This window comes from Natator depressus, chromosome 1 (genome assembly GCF_965152275.1).
Source record: "Natator depressus isolate rNatDep1 chromosome 1, rNatDep2.hap1, whole genome shotgun sequence".
In the NCBI taxonomy this organism is placed as follows: domain Eukaryota; kingdom Metazoa; phylum Chordata; order Testudines; family Cheloniidae; genus Natator; species Natator depressus.
This window is the reverse complement of record NC_134234.1, coordinates 309,313,817-309,334,678: the sequence shown is the minus strand read 5'-3', so window position 1 is coordinate 309,334,678 and position 20,862 is coordinate 309,313,817. Positions and strand designations below refer to the sequence as shown.

At 41.4% G+C, this 20,862-nt stretch overlaps 1 protein-coding gene across 3 annotated transcripts in view; it reads right to left on the bottom strand.

The window, feature by feature from the left end:
• Positions 1-20,862, bottom strand: part of PLXNB2 (plexin B2) — a 331,427-nt gene that overhangs the window by 190,419 nt on the left and 120,146 nt on the right. The window contains exon 1 of one of the 3 annotated variants that reach the window (XM_074942361.1): positions 10,218-10,240. The exons of the other annotated variants lie outside the window; for them this stretch is intronic. The gene's annotated coding sequence lies outside the window, so the exon portion shown is untranslated. Of the gene's footprint in view, positions 1-10,217; positions 10,241-20,862 lie in introns of those variants that run through there. 3 annotated transcript variants of the gene reach the window in all.

Genomic DNA, 20,862 nt, shown 5'->3' with positions numbered 1-20,862 from the left:
GCAAAATCTCTTGGGTGACTGAAACCTTACATACACTATTGCATACTCTTGAAAGAAGTAGATCAGACTCCTTGTTCGTGGCAATCCTACAGGGAAGGTAGAAGATTATTAAGGAACAGAGCCCCTTTGGGGATCAAGCGAATTCTGTTTATTAAGGATGAGCTTCAGCTGAGCCAGACAGTCTTGGCTCCTTGCTATTTGGGAAGATTACACATCTCCTGCAGCTACTACTGGCACAGGCAGAGTTAGAAGATAGTCCTTTTCCAAATTCAGTATTTCTCATCAACAAGGTTTGAGGTTAAAAAAGCAAGGCTCAAACATAGAATCATAGAACTGGAACTGGAAGGGACCTCAAGAGGTCATCTAGTCTAGTCCCCTGCACTCAAGGCAAGACTCAGCCCTGGTCTACACTATGGGGTTAGGTCGAATTTAGCTGTTTGAGGTAGATTTTAAAATGAATGTGTCTACACAACCAACCCCGTTCCGTCGACTTAAACGTTTCTTAAAATCTACTTCTGTACTCCTCCCCGGTAAGGGGAGTAGCGCTAAAATCAACCTTGCTGGGTCGAATTTGGGATAGTGCAGACGCAATTCTACGGTACTGGCCTCCGGGAGCTATCCTAGAGTGCTCCAATGTCACCGCTTTGAACTCTGATCCACTAGCCAGGTACACAGTAAAAGCCCTGGGAAATTTTGAATTTCATTTCCTGTTTGGTAAATCCTCTCTTGCAACTGCTCAAACAGCCCTGTTAATGTGTCTGGGGATGGAGCGGGAATCCTCCAGGGACATCTCCATGATGCTCTCCTGGAGTACTCTGAAAGCCTTTGCAGAAGGTTTCTGAGGAGGGATGCCTTATTTCATCCTCCACGGTAGGACACTTTACCACACCAAGCCAGTAGCAAGTAGTCTGGAATCACTGCAGCACAAAGCATGGTAGCGAATGGTCCTGGGTTTTGGTCGCATTCAAGCAACATTCAGTCTTTATCTTTCTGTGTTAGCCTCAGGAGAGTGATATCATTCATGGTCAGGGGTTGAAATAGGGGAATTTTTGTAAGGGAACAGTAAAAGGACTCCGTTCATACTTGGTTGTTTGCGCTTGGCTAAAAGGAATCATCCCAGAGAATAGCCATGCGATAGGGTGGGGGGAGTTGTGTGCTGCACATCCACCTGAAAACCATAGCCCCTCCTTTTAAATGTGAAACCCAGCTGGCATTGCTTGCTATGGGAAAGGATGGCGCTGCAGTTTGAAACCATTCCCACATGTTATGAAGGCGGAAGAAGCCAACCCCCTGTACCAAAAGGCTTACCAAGGCTGCTGGAAACCGAATTCTGCTGCCCAGCTGTGTGCGATGTGTCACCATATGGGCAGGTGCTCAATATAACAGGCAAAATGCGACCTTGTACCTAAAGCACATGTGTTGTCTGCTGTGAATTGCTTAATTCACTGTGAAAGAGTCTCCCTTTTGTTCTCAGAAATGTATCATCTTAAATTTTACTCTCCTTTTTTATCTCCCCCCAGGTGCAAATGTTTCTATGCTCCCCCATCATCTCTATCCCTGAGGTTATCGCAGATTAGAAGGAGAAAAAAAGGCACTCGCAATGACTTGTTGTCCGAGCTCATGCAGTCCTCCCTTAATGCATGGAGGCATTCAGTGGCAGAGGCCAGGAAAGCATTAAGTGAGCATGAAGAGCGGAGGCAGAAGGGGATGGTGAGGCTTATGGGGGAGCAAACGGACATGATGTAGCGTCTGTTGGAGCTGCAGGAAAGCCAACAAGAGCACAGACCCCCACTGCATCCATTGTATAACCGCCTGCCCTCCTCCCCAAGACTCATATCCTCCTCACCCAGACGCCCAAGAATGCCGTGGGGGGGGGGGGGAGGGGGAGGAAGAAGGCTCTGGGAACCCAGCTACTCCACTCCAGAGGATGGCCCAAGCAACAGAAGGCTGTCATTCAAACAGTTTTGATTTGTAGTGTGGCTACAATAACCAACGTGGCCTTGTCCTTCCCTCCTCCCGCACCCCACCCAACCTGGGCTACCTTGTCAGTTATCTCACTTTTTTTAATTAATAAAGAAAGAATGCATGGTTTCAAAACAATAGTTACTTTATTTCCTTTGCCAGCTGTGATCGAAGGGGGGAGGGTGGTTGGCTTACAGGAAATTAAAATCAACGAAGGGGGCGGGTTTGCAGCAAGGAGAAACACACACGCAGCTGTCACACCATAGCCTGGCCAGTCATGAAACTGGTTTTCAAAGCCTCTCTGATGCACAGTGCACCTAGCTGTGCTCTTCTAATCGCTCTGGTATGTCTGGCTGCTCAAAATCGGACGCCAGGCGATTTGCCTTAACCTCCCATCCCGCCATAAATGTCTCCCCCTTACTCTCACAGATATTATGGAGCACACAGCAAGCAGCAATAACAATGGGAATGTTGGTTGCGCTGAGGTCTGACCTAGTCAGCAAACAGTGTCAGCGAGCTTTTAAATGTCCAAAGGCACGTTCTACCACCATTCTGCACTTGCTCAGCCTATAGTTGAACTGCTCCTTACTATTGTCCAGGCTGCCTGTGTATGGCTTCATGAGCCATGGGAGCGAGGGGTAGGCTGGGTCTGCAAGGATAACATCTCCAATGGTAATTTTCTGATGTGGGAAGTAAATCCCCTCTTGCAACTGCTCGAACAGCCCTGAGTTCCTAGAGATGTGAGCGTCATGCACCCTTCCCGGCCATCCCACACTGATGTCGGTGAAACATCCCTTGTGATCCACCAGTGCTTGCAGCACCATTGAGAAGTACCCCTTGCGGTTTACATACTGGTTGGCAAGGTGATACAGTGCCAAGATAGGGATATGTGTTCCGTCTATCACCCCACAACAATTAGGGAACCCCATTGCAGTAAAGCCATCCACTATGACCTGCACATTTCCCAGAGTCACTACCCTTGATAGCATAATGTTAATTATTGCATTAGCTACTTGGATCACAGCAGTCCCTGCAGTAGACTTGCCCACTCTAAATTGATTCCCAACTGACTGGTAGCAGTCAGGCATTGCAAGCTTCCACAGGGCTATCGCCACTCGCTTCTCAACTGTCAGGCAGGCCTCATCTTGGTATTCCTGTACTTCAGGGCGGGGGAAAGCAACTCACAAAGTTCAAGGAAAGTGGCCTTACGCATGCAGAAGTTTCGCAGCCACTGTGAATCATCCCATACCTGCAACACTATGCGGTCCCACCAGTCTGTGCTTTTTGGCCGGGCTCAGAATCGGCATTCCACTGTATCAACCAGCCCCACTGCCATCATGACGTCCCAATTGCCCCAGCCCGTGCTTTGAGGAACATCTGTGTCCATGTCCTCTTCACAATCGTCCTCATGCTAGCTTCTCTTAGCCCGGTTCTGCACATATTCCAGGATAATGCGCGAGGTGTTTACAATGCTCACAACAGCAGAGGTAGCTGAGCGGGCTCCATGCTTGCTGTGGTATGGCGTCTGCATGGGTAACCCAGGAAAAAAGGCGTGAAATGATCGTCTGCCGTTGCTTTCATGGAGGGAAGGAGGAAGGACTGACGACATGTACCCAAAACCACCCTCGACAATGTTTTTGCCCCCATCAGGCATTGGGAGCTTAACCCAGAATTCCAATGGGCAGCGGAGACTGCGGGAACTGTGGGATAGCTACCCACAGTGCACCGCTCCGTAAGTCAATGCTAGCCACGGTATTGAGGACGCACTCCGCCGACTTAATGCGCTTAGTGGGGACATACACAATTGACTGTATAAAATCTATTTCTAAAAATCGACTTCTATAAAAATCAACCTAATTTCATCGTGTAGACATACCCTAAGTATTATCTAGACCATCCCTGACAGATGTTTGTCCTACCTGTTCTTAAAAATCCCCAACGATGGAGATTCCACAACCTCCCTAGGCAATTTATTCCAGTGCTTAACCACTCTGACAGTTAGGAAGTTTTTCGTAATGTCCAACCTAAACTGCCCTTGCTGCAATTTAAGCCCATTGCTTCTTGTCCTATCCTCAGAGGTTAAGAAGAACAATTTTTCTCCCTCCTCCTTGTAACAACCTTTTATGTACTTGAAAACTGTTATGTCCCCTCTCAGTTTTCTCCTCTCCAGACTAAACAAACCCATTTTTTTTTTCCAATCTTCCCTCATAGGTCATGTTTTCTAGACCTTTAATCATTTTTGTTGCTCTTCTCTGGACTTTTTCCAATTTGTCCACATCTTTCCTGAAATGTGGTGCCCAGTACTGGACACAATACTAAAGCTGAGGCCTAATCAGCACAGAGTAGAGCAGAAAAATTACTTCTCGTGTCTTGCTTACAATACTCCTGCTAATACATCCCAGAATTATGTTTGCTTTTTTTGCAACAGCGTTACACTGTTCACTCATCTTTAGCTTGTGATCCAGTATGACCCACCGATCCCTTTCTGCAGTACTCCTTCCTAGGCAGCCATTTCCCATTTTGTATGTGTGCAACTGATTGTTCCTTCCTAAGTGGAATACTTTGCATTTGTCCTTATTGAATTTCATCCTATTTACTTCAGACCATTTCTCCAGTTTGTCCAGATCATTTTGAATTTTAATCCTATCTTCCAAAGCACTTGCAACCAGTCCCAGCTTGGTATCGTCCACAAACTTTTTAAGCATACTCTCTATGCCATTATCTAAATCATTGATGAAAATATTGAACAGAACCAGACCCAGAACCGATCCTTGCAGGACCCCACTCGTTATACCCTTCCAGCATGACTGTGAACCACTGATAACTAGTCTCTGGGAATGATTTTCCAACCAGTTATGCACCCACCTTATTAGTAGCTCCATCTAAGTTGTATTTCCCTGGTTTGTTTATGAGAAGGTCATGCAAGACAGTACCAAAAGCCTTGCTAAAGTCAAGTTATACCACATCTACTGTTTCCCCCCTATCCACAAGGCTTGTTACCCTGTCAAGGAAAGCTATCAGGTTGGTTTGACACAATTTGTTCTTGACAAATCCATGCTGACTGTTACTTTACATAATAAATCAATCAATGATCACACTGGCTTGTTCTTGTACCCTCAGCAGAATCCAGAGTCTGGGGCAAGCGAAGTTCTTCCTGCACTGAGACTCTTCTGTTTCAAAGATTGCACTCCTATTTTTCCTCTGCATTCATTCGGAGCAGTTCAGATCACACATCTGGGACACACTGAAGAACAAAATCTTACCTTTTTTTGCAATTCTATACAGAGCACCCTGGCACCCTCTTCACAAAGTTTGAAATTGTCACTTATATAACCCTGCCCACAATGAACACTGCCAACAACCTAAAGAAATATTAAAAATCATGCTGTGACATTGTGTCAGCAACAAAAAACCTGAAAGAAAAAAATAAAGAGCTAGTCATATCTGCACTACAGGGAAAGTAGCTACGATGGCACAACCCTGTAGCATAGGCCAGTGGCTCTCAACCTTTCCAGACTACTGTACCCCTTTCAGGAGTCTGATTTGTGCTGGTACCCCAAGTTTCACCTCATTTTAAAACTACTTGCTTACAAAATCAGATATAAAAATACAAAAAAGTGTCACAGCCACACTATTACTGAAAAATTGCTTACTTTCCCATTTTAATATATAGTTATAAAATAAAATGATTGGAATATAAATATTGTACTTACCTTGCAGTGTATAGTATATAGAGCAGTATAAATGTCATTGTCTGTATGAAATTTTAGTTTGTACTGACTTCGCTAGTGCTTTTTATGTAGCCTGTTGTAAAACCAGGCAAATATCTAGATGAGTTGATGTACCCCCTGGAAGACCTCTGTGTACCCCCACGGGTACGCGTAGCCCTGGTTGAGGACCACTGGCGTAGACAGCCTACACCAACAGAAGGGTGCAACAGAAAGTGGGTCTCCACAGACAGGAGCTAGGCTTACCTAGCTGCGTCTACACTGGCGGTTAGGCTGGCATAGCTACATTGCTCTGGAGTGTGGATTTTCCACACCAGAAGGCTCACACTTTTGTGAGGAGTTCTGGGAGAGGGTGTGTTGAAGCTAGGTGGGTTATCTTGGGCGTCTGCGCTGTGAGTAGACGGACAGAATTGGTGCTCAGAAAGTGAGCCAGAGACGCCAAGGGAGGGAACACTACTGCAGCCTGCTTAGAGTCAACCCAGGCAATCTTAAACCTTATGGGAGCCCCAGTGGCTGGGTTCCCTCCCAACAATGTGGAGAGCTGCCGACAGGGCTCGTGACCAGATCCGTGATAACCCCAGAAACAGTTAGCCTCTCAGTTCATCTTTAATTGCTGTTATGGGGTATAAAATGAAACAGCACATGAAGTAAAATTTTGCATTTACATAGTACTGTACATCTGAAAACAGCTAGAGCTATGTTAGACTGCAAGAGGAGAAGGGGCTATCACGCACTAGAGATACTGGACACTGACAAGTAAGAAACAACAATGCAAATCCAATATTCCTCTTTTGTGCACAAGAGACTTACTGGCAGATTCCCCACAAACAAGTTCTGAACAATGGTCGAATGTGTATGAAAAGACAGTAAGCAAAAAGGGAAATATACAGGAAGTGGTAGAACAAGTAAAACTGCATCCCTGAATGGTTTTGTTTACTCAAACAACAAGTAGATGGAATATAAACATTGGTTGTTGAACAGAACATATCCTTTTGCTAAGGACTGTATTGCTCAAGGAATTAATATGCTGACTTGTCACTCTGCCATGTGGGTGCTCAATAGTTTTTCAGGCAGATAACTGTTTTCTGGGGGTTTCGAAAGCTGTCAGATTTGTCTTTCTTCCTCATCAGTAAGATGAAATGACTACTGTAATAATCCAGAACATGGATCAAACTTCCAAACCAGTATTTTGATTTACTTGGCATACGCATCTAAAGGAAAAGGCATCACCCTATAATATTTAGGTTCATGTGAAGACAGATACATATATTCAAAGTGCACCTTTTGTCCCGCTTCCTCCTCCCCCCCACACACGATACCACAATAGTGAGAAATGCATAAGAACACAGAAGTATTAGGAGGAAGGAAGGAAGAGAAAGGACATGCCACCTCCAACCATATGGTTCAAAGAGATCAAATGATATGTTCTATCCACAGAGAATCTCACAATTTGTTTTTAATATCCATTTACCTCAAATAAATGGTTAAAAACACAAATATTTTTGAGGTTTAAATTGTATTTCATGTTGCAACTGTTTATTCCTTACTCTTATGAACGCTAATCTACATTAGCTCTGGCCAATATTTACCTTGAAAAGAAGCGTTATAGACGGAGTGACTTCAAAAACTGCCTTTTTAGAAACCGTTCTAATCTCTGGTATATAACAGAAAGCTATTCATAGCCTTAGTTGTGGAGTTTCTAGTGTTGCTCTATAATCCGACTTCCTGTAAAGGCTAGGATGTGTTTAATCAACAAAGTTCTTTAATTTGAAGTCAAATCATAAAACAAATGAAAAGTAGTTCTGGTGCTAGTCTCCCTGGCCTGCTTTTCAACCGCACCTCTCCTTACAAACAAATCTGAGTTTTGGCCCACACAAAGCCGGTAATTCACAATTCAGCAAGTAATGACATGAGAAAGGCTAAAATTCAGTATAATGTATAAAGTTTTCTGCAGCTTCTGGTTTAATCACATTGAATCTTTTTCAGGATTGCTCCTGTTGCTGCCCCTCAGTGTGGACTGGTTTGTTCAAATCTCACTCCTGCTGGCGATCGCTTCCTCAGGATCTGGCTATACTACAGAGCTTACGGTGGTGCCACTAGTGCAGCTGCTTTAAGCCGATGGGAGAGAGCCCTCCCATCGACTTAATTCCTCCAGCCCCCACAAGCAGCAGTAGCTATCTCGGCAGGAGCATAGCACCGTCCATACCAGCACTTAAGCAGGTGTAATTTATGTCATTCGGGGGCTTATTCATACCCCTGAGCAACATAACTTACACTGACATAAGCTGTAGTGTGTACATACCGTCAGGGTCTGTCTACATTACCCTGCAGTGCAGGCTATGTGGGTGTGAATAGCAGTGCACACCAAAGCCTTGTGCTGTAACTCCCTATGTGGATGCAGTGGGATGAAATAAATGGCTCCTAGTTCACATTAAAGTAGTCTGCTTCGAACAGTATTATATTAATGCAAACTAGGAACCTTTTAGTTCACACCCACGGCATCCACACAGGAGAATTTCAGTGCAGCACTTTGGTGTGCATGGCTATTCACACTCCCATCGTCCAAACTGCAGGACAGTGTAATATGCCCTTAGTCTCTCTTGCGTGAGTGCTCATTGGTATGAATAATGGTTGCACAGTTCAGCTCTGAGAGTCTATCATCTAGATTTTAGTATTGGGAGGCTGATATGTGCTTATTTAAGAAGGCAGTTATGAGCCCCTCAAAATAAGTTATATTGGACAGGCATTGTGTGGTTAGACTAAACCAGATTTACTTCACTCCATCCTGCCTGATAGCTATAACAAAGCATTTCAAAGCCTAGCCTGAAACCGATATGCTAAGTCTGGGCCTCTCCTAACCAGAAATTGTTGCAGTGAAGTGTTTCTTTTATTTACATTTTCATCCACTATGTGAATAATAAAACAATCCCCTTTCCTGAGTCAACTAGGATTTAAACATAGGCCCCCTGAATTGAAAGGCTGGTGCATTATATCACAGTACCAAGTATAGCAACACCAGAGAACAGTTTTAAAACAAATGCATACAGTCATCTTGGTATAAAATTGATAGTTCCATCTTTGTATTCACATGAATGATGAAGATCAACCATGTACTCAACAACTTAAGTGGAAAAGGGTATTCAAAAGAAGCTTTCCATTATTATTACTGGGTACAGTATTTCTAGGAAAAAACATGTTTGGTCAAACTGTCAGAAAATAACTGCTGGACCCAGGTACCTTTCATAATGCAACTGTTGATAAAGAGGCTTAGAAGGACTAGATTTTTAACTGGTAAATGTTGGTAAACATGGATTTCACGATACATACACAAACCAATGACAAAAATATTTCCATCGATAATTACAGAAATGTACAGATAGAAAATGCAAGAAAAATGCCTCTTGAGAATTTATTGGAATTTGATTTAAAGATATTTACTTGGTATATTTTGACATGTGATATTGACAATTTGTGTTTTAATGGTTAAAATGCTTCAACTTTTTGAATCTCAATGTCTACTATCATTGAGCAATTATTGTCTGACCCCCTCATACAAAAAATTCTTAAACACTGTCAAAATTATACAAAAAATAAAAACAAAATTCTGTGGTCTATCTAGATTTATTCAAACGCGCTGATGCTTTTTTTTTTTTTTTTTTTGGGCAAGGAAGTTAAGAACTATATATTAAAGCATATCAGTACTGCTCTCTCTCTCTCATTCTTATGTCTCCTACTCAGTAATGGAGTAAAAAAAACATTGAATTAACTAGTTCCAAATAAACCTACCCAGGAAATTACCTCGTAGCCCTACACAAACTTTATTACACACCAACAGTTGAAAGAAGATAAAAGCTTTCTTCAGAAACTGGAAGTTACCAAACACACATCCATGTATTTTATGTATTGTAATAAAATGTATTTTATAGATTGTTTAAACAAAGCAATGTTGCTTGTTCATTATAAAATGCAGTTTCCAGGATCATCAATTGACACACACACACTCACTCACTCTCTCTCTCTCAATGTTTGGAAGCAAATAAATTATGATGTGGAACTGCAAGAGAAGTCACTATTTGAGCAAGAAATTATTAATCAGGTATGTAGCAGCTGTGACCCACCAATAAGGTCACACTGCTTGCTTGAAACAAGCTTTGCTTTCTAGCCACTATATGCAGACATTAAACGAAACGACTCTAGATTGTATTAGACCATCGGTGATGCTGATACACAAAGTAGTAAGTGAAAGATATGTGAAAGAAAGTACAGGTAGGAGAGGGAAATAAAATGCTGCTAAGATGGAAAGAAGATATGTAGGAAATGGAAAACTACACAGAACACTTCACAGTGGTAAAACATGCAATGCAAGACAGTATTAAACTATTTTCTCTTCCATTTTCATGTCAAATCTGACATGGAGAATTAGGAGAGTATGCTACTGCTGATGTTTATGTACATACGGGATGTATACATTTAAAAGTGAAGTTCCCCCCCCCAATGCAGACTAACCACTTTAGTTCTGATACTCACAGGAATAGTGGATTGAAAGAGTGACACTGCAGCTGGTAGGCAAGGCACAGCTGTGCTGTGTGATAGCTCTGGGAAGCAGGTAAGAGAAATGCAGGGAGTAGCCAGAGAGCGGTTCTGCAATTAAATAGATTAAATGGACTCAAATTCTCATCTTGAGCTGTAGACTTTACTCCACCCCCGTAGCAGTCATGGAGGTGCTGCACAGCTCCATGCCCTACCCATAAGCTCAAGTATGGAATCTGTTGCCATGTCCTTAATCTCCACATAGTTCTGCACAAAGTATGTTTATTCAGGCATTATGGATAAACTTTGAGAGCCCCCAAAGACAGAACAAGCTGTTCTTCACAAATCTTCTTGCCACAAAATGAACAAAGAACACTAATTTGCCCAGTGTCTTAATATATGGTTTGGTGGTATCAACTTAATAGGAGAAACACTTGCTCATTTCTGCTATAAAAGCAGGCAAATCTGAGCTGTTAGGCAGAACTATCCCTTCATGTGATAGTATGCACTGCATAAAATGCTCTCTCTCCTGTCAAAGTTTCTAGGAAGATAATTTTCAGTATCTATTGGCAGCTTTTAACAAGACACGGGTCAGTTTACATTCTGAAAGCAGTGAACGATTAAAGTCATTTGAAATTTATCATAAAACCACAGGCCATTTAAACATTATAACAGAATTGATATAGTAGGTCAAATACTTTGGTTCAGCTTAAAAAACCTGCAATTTAATGGGCCACCACTTCCCTACAAAAAAGCTAGAGCAGAAACAAAGAAGCTAGAAGACCGTGTGAAAGAGGTTGGAGAGAAAGGGGAAAGGTCCATCTCAGAAACGTAACTGCAGCATTCATTGCACTTCAATACAATTCCTAAGTGTGTTCTATGCACTTGACCAAAATGCAGTTTATTTCAAATACAAATATTTGCCTTTATGTACATAGGTGGGGTCAGCATGGTTTGTTACACTAGACTAGAGCTTCTCACCCACTTCCTCCCTTTGGAAATGGTGTCTTCTTTCAAGAACTATTACAACAGGGTGGTGGAGATTGGAGGTACATGAATTTGCTGCTTCTGCCTCTAAAGAACAGACAAAATAACGATAGTGACTTTATGTATGTCTACTGCCAGGAAGCCTGAAAAATTCCCAAATTGCTTTCTGAACAACATTCTGTATGTTCACGCACCTCTGAGGTGAAAAGTGAGAGTTATTCAACACTACACAGCAACAGCACAGTTAAAGGCAAGTAGTGAAGAATATGGTTCTATAGAGGCAGACATTTCTAGTTCAGAATGTAGAATCAGGAAACAGTTATTGATAACTGCATAATACCAAACAAGGGAATGAATGGACTAAGTACTTTGAAGTCTATCTACATACAAGCGGCAAAGAGTCCTGGGGCACCTTATAGACTAACAGAAGTATTGGAGCATAAGCTTTTGTGGGTGAATACCCACTTCATCAGATGCATGTAGTGGAAATTTCCAGAGGCAGGTATAAATATGCAAGCATATCTACATACAGTTTGTTTGCATTCTTTAAGACAGAAGTGTTTGAAAATGTGACTTTATGACAGGCAGCAGCGTCTAGCAGACTCAGCACAGACTGGGACTCCTGTATGTGCGTGGGAGTGTGTATTTTTTTTTTTAACAGGCCTAGAGGACCCAGTCAAAAATTGGGACTCTTGTGCTAGACACACCGTCCTGCTATTACATCCCTGCCCCCAAAGCATTTTCAATCTAAGAAAGAAATCACAGTTCTAATCCACACTATCATGGTCTTGAGAAAGCCACTTAATGTCTGTCCATTTTATCATCAAATTTTTATTATATTATTTCAGTGATGAGTGTAGCTTGGCACTGTATAGGAGAATAGTTCTGGCCTACCTCAAGGGAGCTATTTGAAGGTTAATGGCAAGTTAATGTTTTTAAGCCACTTTGAAGATGTAAAGTGCTAAGCATTATTATTAATAGCGCCAATTTGGATAACCGTGTCCACCTCAAATTCAGTCAGCATAACACAATCGCTGAGAGAAGATTAGGGTCACACTCCACCAAAGAGCATTTCCTAATATGGCAAACGTAAAAGCTATAAGCTAATATGATGGGAGAGTCGGATATTCACCATGTTATCCCAAGTACCTATACATTCAATAGCAACAGGCATAACACTTGAGAGGGCAGAAACATGTAGAATGGGGGCTGGCATTTTTGAACTGCTAGTTCTACAGGTTTGCACATTATAAGTCATTCTGCATTTGGGTAAATGGACTTTGTTTTGCTTCAAGAATAAAATTATGAAGAACAATTACCTGACTGAGGACTACTATACTGGTATCCTGAAAGGAATGTGGACTGTTTGGCTGGCTCATGACAATATCCTATTCAAGAGAAAATACTGCTCAATGAGACAGGAGAGCATAAAAACAGAAAATAGAAGAGAGGGGGGAAATAGAGATCTAGAATGACAGACACTCAGATAACTACAATGACAAGAGCATCAAATAAAGGGAATGATTTAGATTTGGAAGTAGAGAAAGAAATGGAAGGAGGAAATAAACTAGAAAAGACACTCAAAATAAACTAGAAAAAAAGGGAATCTTTTAGCTGAGTTTATTAAATGAGTTTCTGCTCCATTATTTTTATTATGTTACCTTGTCAGACATACTTCGATACTTCTAGTTTAGAAGTCAAAGGAATGAAATAATTATTTTGTGCATTTGCTGTATATTAATATTTCTGGCTGCTCTGGATTCTGTATTTAAGTGATTTAGGATACAGGAGGAGGAGGAGGAGAGGGGGAGACAAAATAACCTGGTATTCCTGTAATTCATTTAAACTATTACAGTGGCCCCCTGGATACCATCTTATTTGGGAGCTGTCCTTTGAAAGAATTTTGTAACCATGTTAGCTAGACATTAAACAACATCACAAGTAACTGGGCGCTACTTCTACAGGCAAAAATTCCATCCCTTCCTCAACTGTACACCACATATTTTAACTTATTTTGTATAACAGATTATGAAAATCAGCACCTCCTCACTGACTGTCCTGTAAGATTACAGGAGATGAAGCAGTTAAATCTGGGGTTATGTTAGGAGGCGGTATGTTTTCTAGGTCCACCTCAAAATGCTACAGTCAGCTCTGATCTTATAGATTCATAGATTCCAAGGCCAGAAGGGACCACTGTGATCATCTAGCCTGACCCCTATATAACACAAGCCATAGAACCTCCCCAAAATAATTCCTGGAGAATATTTTTTAGAAAAACATCTAATCTTGAATTAAAAATGGTGAGTGATGAAGTATCCACCATGATCTTGTTCCAGTGGTTAATTAATCTCACAGTTAAAAATGTATGCCTTATTTCAGTCTGAATTTCTCTAGCTTCAACTTCCAACCATTAGATTGTGTTAGACCTTTCTCTGCTAGACTGAAGACTTGTTTCCCGTATAGATACTTGTAGATTGTAATGAAGTCACCCCTTAACCTTCTCTTTGTTAAGATAAATAGATTGAGCTTTTTGAGTCTATCCCTATAAAACATGTTTTCTAATCCTTTAATCATTCTCATGGCTCTTCTCTGACCACTCTCCAATTTATCAACATCCTTCCTGAACTGTAGGCACCAGACCTGGATATAGTATTTCAGCAGCAGCAGTCACACCTATGCCAAATACAGAGGTAAAATAACCTCTCTAGTCTTACTAGAGATTCCTGTTTATGCATCCCCGGATTGTATTAACTCTTTTGGCCACAGTGATACTTTGGGAGCTCATGTTCAGCTGATCATTCACCACAACCCCCAAGTCTCTTACAGAGTCACTGCTTCCTAGGATAGAGTCCCCCATTCTGTAAGTATGGCCTACATTCTTTGTTCCTAGACACATACATTTACATTTAGTCATATTAAAAAGCATATTGTTTGCTTATGCCCAGTTTAAGAGATGCAGAGGGCTCTGAATCAGTGACTCATTCTCTTCATTATTTATCATTTGTCCAACTTTTGTGTCATCTACAAACTTTATCAGCGATGATTTTATGTTTTTGTCTTCTTGATGAAACAATGCACACCATTCCAACACAGGTTAATTCTAAAGGCCTCCAGGCATGAAATAAATAGTTACAATTTCATTACACTAAAAAGTACTTAACTAGAAAGCACTGAAGTATTTACTCTGAGTAATTTCAATCCCTTACAGTTGGCTACAACTTTTTGTTCCCCCTTTCAGCAGAACATGGATTTTTAATCGGATGGAGGGGAAAAATTTAAATTAGACAAGGTTCCTTCAATATTGCATCCTCACAAACAGAATCTAAGTACTTCTAGATTTCTCCACCTATCACAGTAGACTCCTCTTATCCTGTAGAGAGAGGTGAATGCAGCAGATCAATAATATTTTTTTCCTGATTAATATAATGAATGTCAATAAATAATAAAGGTGGCATACTTGTATATGCTCCTGGGGGATTATGCTCTCTCAAGCCAATTATGTCTGGTCAAGCAATTATAAAAAACATTCAATTAGATTATCTTTAGAAGAGATGTGTCAACTTTTGTCTATTCCCTCCCTTAAGAAACACAGCATCTCCCCCACTGATCATCAAATCACTTGACAAACTATTCTCCCAACTGATCAGTATTCTTGTTAGTAGGACAGCAGAGAAGGGAAGTATAGTTGTGCATAGGCAAAACACACAATGGTAGCTATGTGATGTGAAATGGTGATGTGATGGTATTGAGAGCTTACGCAGTTAGTGAGTTTTACGAAAAAAGCCTGTCCTCCAGCAGGTGCTAATGAGAGATCAAGATGGAATAAAGAACTCATTTTAGATGCTGTTCAGGATCATTCTATTTTCAAAAAGCAAAAGGTGTCCCCACAAAAGGTATCTTAATGAAGATGTAAATTTTATTTAATTAATAAGCACGTTAAAAGAAGGTACTCATTTTGCATGTTCCCTAGATTACTAGCGTAAAATCTGTTTTCCGAACCCAAGTAGACAAAAATCATTTGCCTTTTTGCCTCTAAAATCTCCACCTTACCAAGGCACAATTTAGCAAAAAGAACATCAGACTTCCACAGTTTATGTTTTGTCTAATGAAACAGCAAACTGTTTTTTCTTTCCACATCAACCACTTAAGAATCAGAAGTTTAATTTTAGAGGAAACTGTACTTCAATCACAATACACACATAAGAGCTGAACGTATTAAAGAGACTGACAATTATGCTGGAATATTTATAAAAAAAATCAATAATTTGCTGCACTTACTTATAAAACCAAATGGTTGCACTGATGTTTCAATAGTAGACATTAAACAGAACATAGTTTTCCAATTACTATTGTGTGACTAACACTAAATGCATAAATATTTTATACAGAACCACTTAAGCAGTATGTGGTTTTCAGCTCATTTCAAGGAAGAGAATGGTATGTTTATAGTTGACCTGTAATGATCAAAAACATGTAAATTAATGCTGGCAGGCATTGTATTTAATAGCATTTTTAGTCTTCTCTTCTGGAATACTTGCTAATACAAGTTTCTAATGTGAAATAAAAAAAAGACTCAGTTTGTACCCACTTATTCACAGACCTGTGGTGAGGAGGCCAGATCTTACTTTGAAGTCTGTTATTTTTCCACTTTCATTTCTGTCTTTCAAGCACTACCAAAAATAATCTGTTCTTAGTTTTTGCATCAGTATTTGTATTGGGCCTTTACCAGCCCACCGAGAGCAGATTATAAACCTAGAAATAGCACATTTGGGAATAGATTTAGAATACTGAATTCTGATGTGCTCATTATTAAAAGTATCAGAGGGGTAGCCGTGTTAGTCTGGATCTGTAAAAGCGGCAAAGAGTCCTGTAAAAAGAAAAGGAGTACTTGTGGCACCTTAGAGACTAACAAATTTATTTGACCATAAGCTTTCGTGAGCTACAGCTCACTTCATTAGATGCATTCAGTGGAAAATACAGTGGTAAGACTTATATACATAGAGAACATGAAACAATGGGTGTTACCATACACACTGTAACGACAGTGATCACTTAAGGTGAGATATTACCAGCGAGGAACGGTGGGGGGTGGAATAAACATGGGGAAATAGTTTTAGTTTGTGTAATGACACATCCACTCCCAGTCTCTATTCAAGCCTAAGTTAATTGTATCCAGTTTGCAATTAATTCCAATTCAGCAGTCTCTCGTTGGAGTCTGTTTTTGAAGTTTTTTTGTTGAAGAATTGCAACTTTTTGGTGTGTAATCGAGCGATCAAAGAGATTGAAGTGTTCTCCAACTGGTTTTTGGATGTTATAATTCTTGATGTCTGATTTGTGTCCATTGATTCTTTTAAGTAGAGACTATCCAGTTTGACCAACGTACATGGCAGAGGGGCATTGCTGGCACATGATGGCATATATCACATTGGTAGATGTGCAGGTGAACGAGCCTCTGATAGTGTGGCTGATGTGATTAGGCCCTATGATGGTGTCCCCTGAATAGATATGTGGACACAGTTGGCAACGGGCTTTGTTGCAAGGATAGGTTCCTGGGTTAGTGGTTCTGTTGTGTGGTTGCTGGTGAGTATTTGCTTCAGGTTGGGGGGCTGTCTGTAAGCAAGGACTGGCCTGTCTCCCAAGATCTGTGAGAGTGATGGGTCGTCCTTCAGGATAGGTTGTAGATCCTTGATGATGCATTGGAGAGGTTTTAGTTGGGGGCTGAAGGTGATGGCTAGTGGCGTTCTGTTATTTTCTTTGTTGGGCCTGTCCTGTAGTAGGTGACTTCTGGGTACTCTTCTGGCTCTGTTAATCTGTTTCTTCACTTCAGCAGGTGGGTATTGTAGTTGTAAGAATGCTTGATAGAGATCTTGTAGGTGTTTGTCTCTGTCTGAGGGGTTGGAGCAAATGCGGTTGTATTGTAGAGCTTGGCTGTAGATGATGGATCGTGTGGTGTGGTCTGGATGAAAGCTGGAGGCATGTAGGTAGGAATAGCGGTCAGTAGGTTTCCAGTATAGGGTGGTGTTTATGTGACCATCGCTTATTAGCACAGTAGTGTCCAGGAAGTGGATCTCTTGTGTGGACTGGACCAGGCTGAGGTTGATGGTGGGATGGAAATTGTTGAAATCATGGTGGAATTCCTCAAGGGCTTCTTTTCCATGGGTCCAGATGATGAAGATGTCATCAATATAGTGCAAGTAGAGGAGGGGCACTAGGGGACAAGAGCTGAGGAAGTGTTGTTCTAAGTCAGCCATAAAAATGCTGGCATACTGCGCGGCCATGTGGGTACCCATAGCAGTGCTGCTGATTTGAAGGTATACATTGTCCCCAAATGTGAAATCGTTACGGGTGAGGACAAAGTCACAAAGTTCAGCCACCAGGTTTGCCGTGACATTATCGGGGATACTGTTCCTGACGGCTTGTAGTCCATCTTTGTGTGGAATGTTGGTGTAGAGGGCTTCTACATCCATAGTGGCCAGGAGGGTGTTTTCAGGAAGATCACCGATGGATTGTAGTCTCCTCAGGAAGTCAGTGGTGTCTCGAAGATAGCTGAGAGTGCTGGTAGCGTAGGGCCTGAGGAGGGAGTCTACATAGCCTGACAAGATGTATTGGAGCATACCCACTTCATCTTATTCTCCAACACGTCTGTTAGTCTAGTCTATAAGGTGCCACAGGACTCTTTGCCGCTCATTATTAAAAGTATCTCATATTCTATTAATAAAAGAAAAATAATCATACTAAAATAGTGCTAAATCTAGGGTTATGGACCCTCCGGGTTTTACCAGGACAGTCCTGTTTTTAGCTTCTGTGTCTGGGTGCCATTTAGGGTTGCCGGGTACCCATTTTTCAACCAGAAAGTCCGGTCAAAAAGGGGACCAGGTAATGTCCAGAAACAGGTACTGACCGGACACCAAAAGTTCAGTTACTGCAGGGTACAGGGAGCTGCAGGGTCATTAACCTGCACCAGCCCCTACTCAGCCGGGGCCGCCTCCTACCCACAGGCAGGCTTCCTTGTCAGGCTGCAGCAGCTTCTATACTAGCCTCGGAGCAGAGGGAGCCCAGCTGGTTGGGGAAGGAGGTGTAGATGATCCAGTGACAGGAGATGGCGGGGGAGGAAGAAGAGCAAGCTACAGGGGCGGGGCCCTAAGGGAAGAGATAAAGAAGGGGTAGGGCCTCGGTAGTCCGGTTACCAGCAATTAGAAAGGTGGCAACCCTAGAACCTTCACCAGACACATTTGGTTTCATTTGTACAGTGCATATAGACCACAAATAGATTTCAATCTGATTTAGCCTCCAAATAAAAACAAGAATTGCAAATATTTTAAAAACTCCACTATATGTAACATATGCTTCCCTCAGCCAACAATCCTAGTTTAACTGGGATTATCTCAAATTTTGGAAGTCAGCCCCAGCTAATGTTTTATGGATTGGTCTAGCAGGGCAGCTATACAGCACTGGCTCTGTGTTGCCAATTCACAAGTCTGAGTCTCCCCAGCTCCTGCAGTCAGATGACAAATTAAAAGCTGATACTCTCGCATTAACAAAAGTTTCTAGCCCTCATAGTTCTGGAGAAAAATTTGCAAACATTAACTCTAAAAGGCTCAAAAACATTGTCAAAATAACTTCATTTATTACATTTTTAAAAATCTCGTGATGTTTAAAGCCAAATTCATGATTTGGGGCCTGAATCATTATTATTGACTGCTCACGTTGGAAATAGTACTTGAACTTTTTTATATGCCAGTATTTTGAAAAAAAATCTCTCACACACACGCTCATAAAAGGTAATACATTTACTTTTGCCTAAATAATTCATTTTAAAATATTCCTTTTGCCTTTGAAGATCTGTACATCTTCTTCAACCATTAGTACTTTTCTAGAGGATGTGGAAGAGGCAAATCATGGCAGATATTCAGGATTGCTTACAGTATTTAACCAAAACACAAGTCTGCTTTAAGTATAAAGTTTACCTCTTAATTTGTGGAAAATTTCTAATTGTGTGGTGAGGTCTGGCCTTGAAAATAGCCTGAATTAGGTCTCTCATAAGGAATCTGGCAATTGTTCAGAATTCTTGTCTCTATCAAGAGGCTGCATTTCAAAATGTCATTTTATAATAAGAATTCTGAAGACTCACCATAGAAGTTTTAACAAACCAGAAAGGTAGGTTTTTTTTAGCATTGGCTGCCTCAGCTAACAAGCTAACATTCTCTTTCAATTAATTCTTTAATTTTCCCAGATAGACACATACTTCTTCATGTCACCTGGAGATCACTTTCAAATCCCTCCTGTATATTTATGCTCTTTAAATCTTAACGCGCCAGTTAGCTGAAGTCATATTTAACCATTTGTTTTCATTTTTCCAGCTATCTAAACTCATACTTTGCAAACTGAAATCAACTGAGAAATAGTTCATTTCAGACAACCAGAAAACCTACTGGTTTTTACTGCAATTTACTGAAATCTACAAGTGTTGATCTATATTTCAATAGAAATATTTGAGAACAGTATCTACCTATCTGCAAATGGTCATTTATTTCCTTTACATATATTCATTCGACCAAAATATATTAATTTACTTCAACACCAAATTTCATTGTTTACTCCTCCCCAACATGGTATCATGCAGAGCAAGCTTGAAACAAACTCAGTCATTCCTGAAAAACTAGGTGATTGATGTGGATTAATAATCTTGGAAGTATACTTGTAAAATGGAGATGTTAAGTAGAGTGCCCTATATACATAAAAAGAAAAGGAGTATTTGTGGCACCTTAGAGACTAACAAATTTATTTGAGCATAAGCTTTCGTGAGCTCACGAAAGCTTATGCTCAAATAAATTTGTTAGTCTCTAAGGTGCCACAAATACTCCTTTTCTTTTTGCGAATACAGACTAACACGGCTGCTACTCTGAAACCTATATACATAAAGGTCTGTGCCTCACAAGAAAGCTCCACCTTTAGTTATGAAGCAAGCCTTCAAGGTCAGTCAGTAGATCATAAGATGTTTAACCCATTCACCATCAAATGACACAAATAAATAAAAGAAAATACAGACTAACACAGCTGCTACTCTGAAACAAATAAATGAGACATACTTCACTATGACAAGACCTAAAAGCCTTTTTCGCCTCCCAGATGGCTTGCTATCACCAATATTTGGAGCAGCTTCTCCTCTCAGTTCACATGGGTTAGCTCCTGGGTGGTTGTTTTTTTCCACCCTCTGTACTTCGGTGCCTCCACATTGTGCCAGACAGGCAGGAGTGCTGTCCCTTCAGAAAAATCAATGACAACACGACTACATAGCCAGGAGTGTAAACGTCAAGGACACAGGGGACAAAGTAAAACAAACACCACCAAAGGAATGCCACCTGCTACATCAAAAACAACAGTGTAACAGAGGGAGTGACTTTGCTGGGAACAGGCAGATGTGAAAGTAAGCCAGCATGCCCCCGGCACCGGCAAGCAGCAGAGACGAGTTATATGGGCTCATGGCTCCAGCAATATTGAGGGCCCAGGCCCAGCTCCACCAATGTACGGGGCCGGGTCTCCCCCCTGGTCCCACCTGCTGCCCCCCCACGCCTTCCCCGAGTGTCCCCTGGTCCCCCATTGCTACCCCTGCGTGCCTCCCTGGGGCCTGGAGCAGAGCATCCCTGTCTCTCCC